Genomic DNA, 8,510 nt, shown 5'->3' on the forward strand with positions numbered 1-8,510 from the left:
TTTGCAGAAGTAAAAACTGAAAGGATGACTAAAGAATTTTAATTGTTTCTTATGTAAGAATGTTTCTGTATGGAATCTATTCCTGTAATTACCGTGTTAGATTTTTGGCTGCTGTATACTCTGCTCGGTTCCATTTTATTTTCCCTTTTTAAAAAAATGAATAAAAATAATTTAGAACTTCCTAGTTTATAGAACTTTATAGCTTCAGCGTGCTGTACAAAATCATTTTAAGGTCCTGGATCATGCCTTCTGATGCATTGGGCCAATTCCTTTACTCTGAGTCCAGTTGACTTTAATAAGGTACTGGAATACATTGTATTATAGGATAGCGGCCTAATATTCTCAGAACACCTTATAAAGTAAACTAACGATGCTAACTTACGATCTTTCAATGTAAGTGGCATGATTTGATTATATCTGCATAAGATATTTGTATACATAAGTACAACAACTATGTCTCATGATACCTTTAAGACTGGAAACAAAAACATGCTTATAAATGGTGGGGAATGATTGTCTTTTGTTATGTTCTTTGCTTATTCATAAATTAAAAAGTAGGACTTCTGTGGCATTGCATGGGTCCCTGAGAAGGTGAAGTTTTCCCAGGCATTTTGTGATTGAGAATAATAATGAGAGAGAGAGAGAGACCATTCCATAACTGATGATACAATCCTGTGTGAGTACAGGAAAGGTTTTGATTTAAAATTGTTGTAGAAATATTAACTGTTCATTTCCATAATTTCTATTTTTTAAATTACCTTAAAACAGTGGTGGGCAACCTGTGGCCTGTCTGCGGCCTATCAGGATAATCCGTTGGCAGGCCATGACACAGTGTTATATTGACAGGTTTCAGAGTAGCAGCCGTGTTAGTCTGTTTTCGCAAAAAGAAAAGGAGTATTTGTGGCACCTTAGAGACTAACAAATTTATTAGAGCATAAGCTTTCGTGAGCTACAGCTCACTTCATCGGATGCATTTGGTGGAAAAAACAGAGGAGAGATTTATATACACACACACAGAGAACATGAAACAATGGGTTTATCATACACACTGTAAGGAGAGTGATCACTTAAGATAAGCCATCACCCACAGCAGGGGGGGGAAAGGAGGAAAACCTTCCATGGTGACAAGCAGGTAGACTAATTCCAGCAGTTAACAAGAATATCAGAGGAACAGTGGGGGGTGGGGTGGGGGGGAGAAATACCATGGGGAAATAGTTTTACTTTGTGTAATGACTCATCCATTCCCAGTCTCTATTCAAGCCTAAGTTAATTGTATCCAGTTTGCAAATTAATTCCAATTCAGCAGTCTCTCCTTGGAGTCTGTTTTTGAAGCTTTTTTGTTGAAGGATAGCCACTCTTAGGTCTGTGATCGAGTGACCAGAGAGATTGAAGTGTTCTCCAACTGGTTTTTGAATGTTATAATTCTTGACGTCTGATTTGTGTCCATTCATTCTTTTACGTAGAGACTGTCCAGTTTGGCCAATGTACATGGCAGAGGGGCATTGCTGGCACATGATGGCATATATCACATTGGTAGATGCGCAGGTGAACGAGCCTCTGATAGTGTGGCTGATGTGATTAGGCCCTATGATGGTATCCCCTGAATAGATATGTGGACAGAGTTGGCAACGGGCTTTGTTGCAAGGATAGGTTCCTGGGTTAGTGGTTCTGTTGTGTGGTGTGTGGTTGCTGGTGAGTATTTGCTTCAGATTGGGGGGCTGTCTGTAAGCAAGGACTGGTCTGTCTCCCAAGATCTGTGAGAGTGATGGGTCGTCCTTCAGGATAGGTTGTAGATCCTTGATGATGCGTTGGAGAGGTTTTAGTTGGGGGCTGAAGGTGATGGCTAGTGGCGTTCTGTTGTTTTCTTTGTTGGGCCTGTCCTGTAGTAGGTGACTTCTGGGTACTCTTCTGGCTCTGTCAATCTGTTTCTTCACTTCAGCAGGTGGGTATTGTAGTTGTAGGAATGCATGATAGAGATCTTGTAGGTGTTTGTCTCTGTCTGAGGGGTTGGAGCAAATGCGGTTATATCGTAGCGCTTGGCTGTAGACAATGGATCGAGTGGTATGATCTGGATGAAAGCTAGAGGCATGTAGGTAGGAATAGCGGTCAGTAGGTTTCTGATATAGGGTGGTGTTTATGTGACCATCGCTTATTAGCACCGTAGTGTCCAGGAAGTGGATCTCTTGTGTGGACTGGTCCAGGCTGAGGTTGATGGTGGGATGGAAATTGTTGAAATCATGGTGGAATTCCTCAAGAGCTTCTTTTCCATGGGTCCAGATGATGAAGATGTCATCAATGTAGCGCAAGTAGAGTAGGGGCATTAGGGGACGAGAGCTGAGGAAGCGTTGTTCTAAGTCAGCCATAAAAATGTTGGCATACTGTGGGGCCATGCGGGTACCCATCGCAGTGCCGCTGATTTGAAGGTATACATTGTCACCAAATGTGAAATAGTTATGGGTCAGGACAAAGTCACAAAGTTCTGCCACCAGGTTAGCCGTGACAGTATCGGGGATACTGTTCCTGACGGCTTGTAGTCCATCTTTGTGTGGAATGTTGGTGTAGAGGGCTTCTACATCCATAGTGGCTAGGATGGTGTTTTTAGGAAGATCACCAATGGACTGTAGTTTCCTCAGGAAATCGGTGGTGTCTCGAAGATAGCTGGGAGTGCTGATAACGAAGGGCCTGAGGAGGGAGTCTACATAGCCAGACAATCCTGCTGTCAGGGTGCCAATGCCTGAGATGATGGGGCGTCCAGGATTTCCAGGTTTATGGATCTTGGGTAGCAGATAGAATACCCCAGGTCGGGGCTCCAGGGGTGTGTCTGTGCGGATTTGTTCTTGTGCTTTTTCAGGGAGTTTCTTGAGCAAATGCTGTAGTTTCTTTTGGTAACTCTCAGTGGGATCAGAGGGTAATGGCTTGTAGAAAGTGGTGTTGGAGAGCTGCCTAGTAGCCTCTTGTTCATACTCCGACCTATTCATGATGACGACAGCACCTCCTTTGTCAGCCTTTTTGATTATGATGTCAGAGTTGTTTCTGAGGCTGTGGATGGCACTGTGTTCTGCATGGCTGAGGTTATGGGGTAAGCGATGCTGCTTTTCCACAATTTCAGCTCGTGCACGTCGGCGGAAGCAGTCTATGTAGAAATCCAGGCTGCTGTTTCGACCTTCAGGAGGAGTCCACCCAGAATCCTTCTTTTTGTAGTGTTGGCAGGAAGGTCTCTGTGGGTTAATATGTTGGTCAGAGGTGTGTTGGAAATATTCCTTGAGTCTGAGACGTCGAAAATAGGATTCTAGGTCACCACAGAACTGTATCATGTTCGTGGGGGTGGAGGGGCAAAAGGAGAGGCCCCGAGATAGGACAGATTCTTCCGCTGGGCTAAGAGTATAGTTGGATAGATTAACAATATTGCTGGGTGGGTTACGGGAACTATTGTTGTGGCCCCTTGTGGCATATAGTAGTTTAGATAGCTTAGTGTCCTTTTTCTTTTGTAGAGAATCAAAGTGTGTTTTGTAAATGGCTTGTCTAGTTTTTGTAAAGTCCAGCCACGAGGAAGTTTGTGTGGAAGGTTGGTTCTTTATGAGAGTATCCAGTTTTGAGAGCTCATTCTTAATCTTTCCCTGTTTGCTGTAGAGGATGTTAATCAGGTGGTTCCGCAGTTTCCTTGAGAGTGTGTGGCACAAGCTGTCAGCATAGTCTGTGTGGTATGTAGATTGTAATGGATTTTTTACCTTCAGTCCTTTCGGTATGATGTCCATCTCCTTGCAACAAAGCCCGTTGCCAACTCTGTCCACATATCTATTCAGGGGATACCATCATAGGGCCTAATCACATCAGCCACACTATCAGAGGCTCGTTCACCTGCGCATCTACCAATGTGATATATGCCATCATGTGCCAGCAATGCCCCTCTGGCATGTACATTGGCCAAACTGGACAGTCTCTACGTAAAAGAATGAATGGACACAAATCAGACGTCAAGAATTATAACATTCAAAAACCAGTTGGAGAACACTTCAATCTCTCTGGTCACTCGATCACAGACCTAAGAGTGGCTATCCTTCAACAAAAAAGCTTCAAAAACAGACTCCAAGGAGAGACTGCTGAATTGGAATTAATTTGCAAACTGGATACAATTAACTTAGGCTTGAATAGAGACTGGGAATGGATGAGTCATTACACAAAGTAAAACTATTTCCCCATGGTATTTCTCCCTCCCACCCCACCCCCCACTGTTCCTCTGATATTCTTGTTAACTGCTGGAATTAGCCTACCTTGCTTGTCACCATGAAAGGTTTTCCTCCTTTCCCCCCCTGCTGCTGGTGATGGCTTATCTTAAGTGATCACTCTCCTTACAGTGTGTATGATAAACCCATTGTTTCATGTTCTCTGTGTGTGTGTATATAAATCTCTCCTCTGTTTTTTCCACCAAATGCATCCGATGAAGTGAGCTGTAGCTCACGAAAGCTTATGCTCTAATAAATTTGTTAGTCTCTAAGGTGCCACAAGTACTCCTTTTCTTTTAGTGTTATATTGATCATCCTCAGGCATGGCCTGCCAGCAGATGACCCTGACGGGCCATGTGCAGGCCTCAGGTTGCCCCCTCTGCCTTAAAATATTGTAGGTTTCCTATGGCTGATTGAGAACATTAAAGTGTGCAAAATGTATTTCAGTAGCTGAAGGGGAAAATTGATTTACTAGAGACAGTTAGGTGAAATATTTTTAAAATTTATCCAGGTCTAGGCTTAACTTCACTTTAACCAAGGTTTTTTTGCCTGAGAGTTCAATAGAATGGGACACCTGCTGCTGCATAGAGCAATTTTATTAATACTCTCCAAGGCCCCAATCCTACAAACACTTCATGTACATACTTTATTAACAGCAGTAAAATTAAGCATGTGCTTAAATGTTGCAGGGTTGGGGCTTTCTAGTCTTCCTTCTGACCTTACATAGAGATAAGAAGGGAGTCACATGTTCCTTAGTTGTGACCACATACATGGTTGTAGTGATCTAATGACAAGTGTATAGCACTATAACATTACTCTGTCATCTCTGCATGTTGGAGAAAAACTTGTGAGGGCCAGGTCCTGGTAAACATAGACAACTGCATTTTCTTCCTGATGAATTTCACAGCAGTTCTTAAGGCATTTGAAGAAGGCACTCCAAATACATTTTGATTTATATAATTTGGCTGGGTCCTGTCTGGTTGAGGAAAGCTACAGCAAGCTAATAATCCCAGCCAGCAGTGAGACAAAAAGGCTGAACAGCAGCAGGCTTTTTCTTTCTGGTCCGTCACTGTGAACTAGTCTCTTGGCATTCCCCCCCCCCCCCTTCATGTTTTGCCAGGCTTTAAATTAAATACAGCACACGTTTTGCTCTGACAATAGTAATGATTCTCCATTTTCCTACTGATGGATATTTACCTTTCAGTTGCCAAACAGACATCTTGTTAAAATTTAGCAGCTATTGAGTGTTTAGATTTAAAGCTATTGGCTTGTTGGTTTTTAAATTTGACAGGAGTGAAGCTATGCCCATTGTAAGATGACAAAATGATCCAGTGAAACGTCTTTTTCTAATGACAGGTTTCAGAGTAGCAGCCGTGTTAGTCTGTATTCGCAAAAAGAAAAGGAGTACCCGTGGCACCTTAGAGACTAATAAATTTGTTAGTCTCTAAGGTGCCACGGGTACTCCTTTTCTTTTTGTCTTTTTCTAGTAAGCTAACCTGATTACTTGGGTGAATCTGGCCCATGGGGAGCATATGTTTGGTGTATCAAGATGCTGTCTTTACAGGACCACCTTTCTGACTATACCCACAGTTTGAGACAAATTCAGAGCTAGTGTAAGCCAGTGTAAATCCACTGACTTCAACAAAGTTGTACCATTTTACACCAGCTCTGAATTTGGTCATTAAGTTCATTGAGGAGTTTCCTTTTTTATTATTATACCCGTGACAGATCAATCACACAACAATTTCTTAGATCCACTATACTTGTATATAGCCTGCCTTTTGAATGTAAAACTGTTTATCCACACTGGGTATATTCCAGTACAGTAGAAAGATGTGTAACAGTTCTTTGTCAGAACGTTACCCTGTATTTTGAGGAGGATTCCAAAATTGCTTTATACTGTTATAAAAGCATGTTACTATTTCATACAGAAACCTTTATGGGACAGAAATAGAGGTCTTGAAAACTGATATTCACGTTTTTTGTTGGACCAATGCAAACACACAGATATAAAGTTACTGTATCCTTGTTCCCTTTGTCATATTTCTGAATTATTCAACAACATTACCCACTGTCCTCCTTCTTGAAAGATCCATTTCTTCTGTTATTAATTAATGACAGTGTTTCTCATGAAGGACCTGTTCCTACACTGAATGCATCACAGGCCATGAAGCTGTTTCTACAGGATTAGACCCTTAAGTGTATAACAACATTTGAAATTTCAGAGTAGCAGCCGTGTTAGTCTGTATTTGCAAAAAGAAAAGGAGTACTTGTGGCACTTTAGAGACTAACAAATTTATTAGAGCATAAGCTTTCGTGAGCTACAGCTCACTTCATCGGATGCATTTGGTGGAAAAAAACAGAGGAGATTTATAAATCTCTCCTCTGTTTTTTCCACCAAATGCATCCGATGAAGTGAGCTGTAGCTCACGAAAGCTTATGCTCTAATAAATTTGTTAGTCTCTAAAGTGCCACAAGTACTCCTTTTCTTTTTGCGAACATTTGAAATTGTTTTTCAAATATGAATACATCCCAACATGGCTTGCATCCCCACCCAACACCACCCAGCAATCAAGCTCTTAGGGACAGATCTCAAGTGGTATAAACTGTCATAGTTCCACTGAAGTAAAGGGAGTTATGACAATTCATACCAGCAGCAATCTGTCCCATACGCTCTTCCAGCTTTGTTCATTAATCAAACTACCATCCTGCTATTGGGATAATCTGGTAAAATGGTTTAGTGATGCACAGTTTAAAAAAAAAAATCTATCTACAAAGACATCAAACTGTGCAAAAACCATGCTGTGATAAGGTTTGGAAATGGTTGCAAAGATTGGGTCTGTATTACTATTGTATTGTATTCATGCTGAGTAATCTTTTTTGTACATGAATCGAGCGGGTACATTGAGCTGTTCAGTGAAAGTAGGGCCTAGGTTGTGTTATATTTTTGTGAATGCATCCCTACGTGCTGTTACAGAAAGCAGTCTTTCCTTGCATTTTGGGGAAAATCTTCCACTTTAAAAAATTAAAACATTAGGTAACTGATTTTTTATTTGGGCTTAGTTTCTCTAAGCATTTGGTCCAGCTGACAATAGCATGTACCTGTCTCTTGTCCCTTTGTCTTTCTGAGGAAAAAATTCTGTATTCATTTACACTGTGCACAGTTCTGTTTTCTTAATTTGGGGTCACACAGGTGTAAACAGAAGGTGGAATTTGCCTTCTCTTTTTCGTCACTCACTCAGAGTCTTCCTTATTCCCCACTCCCTTAAATAGTCTTTGTTTCTTCCCCTTGTCTTCTTTGGCATCTTTCAGTGGTGTCAGTGGCAATAGGAAAAGCTATAAAGAGTGAAAAGAATGAAAATACAGTAGGAAGATAGATCTATATATCTACACACACACACACACACACACACACACACACACACACACACACAGAAAAAATGGGGTTGCCATACCAACTCTAACGAGAGTAATTGATTAAGGTGGGCTATTTTCAGCAGGAGGAAAAAAAACCTTTTGTAGTGATAATCAGGATGGCCCATTTCAAACAGTTGACAAGAAGGTGTGAGTAACAGTAGGGGGGCAATTAGCATGGGGAAATAGTTTTTAGTTTGTGTAATAACTCATCCACTCCCAGTCTTTATTCAAGCCTAATTTAGTGGTGTCCAGTTTAATGGTGCAAGCATTGCTCTTCTGCCATGTACACTGGCCAAACCGGACAGTCTCTATGCAAAAGAATAAATGGACACAAATCAGACATCAAGAATTATAACATTCAAAAACCAGTCGGAGAACACTTCAACCTCCCTGGACACTCACTCAATTACAGACCTAAAAGTCACAATTATTCAACAAAAAAACTTCAAAAACAGACTCCAATGAGAAACTGCAAAACTGGAATTAATTTGCAAACTGAACACCATTAAATTAGGCTTGAATAAAGACTGGGAGTGGATGAGTCATTACACAAACTAAAAACTATTTCCCCATGCTAATTTCCCCCCTACTGTTACTCACAACTTCTTGTCAACTGTTTGAAATGGGCCATCCTGATTATCACTACAAAAGGTTTTTTTTCCTTCTGCTGAAAATAGCCCACCTTAATCGATTACTCTTGTTCAAGTTGGTATGGCAACCTCCATTTTTTTCATGTTCTCTGTGTGTGTGTCTCTCTCTCTCTCTTATATATATCTTCCCACTGTATTTTCCACTGCATGCATCTGATGAAGTGGGCTTTAGCCCACAAAAGCTTATGCTCAAATAAATTTGTTAGTCTCTAAAGTGCCA

Source organism: Dermochelys coriacea, chromosome 2 (assembly GCF_009764565.3).
Source record: "Dermochelys coriacea isolate rDerCor1 chromosome 2, rDerCor1.pri.v4, whole genome shotgun sequence".
Taxonomy (NCBI): domain Eukaryota; kingdom Metazoa; phylum Chordata; order Testudines; family Dermochelyidae; genus Dermochelys; species Dermochelys coriacea.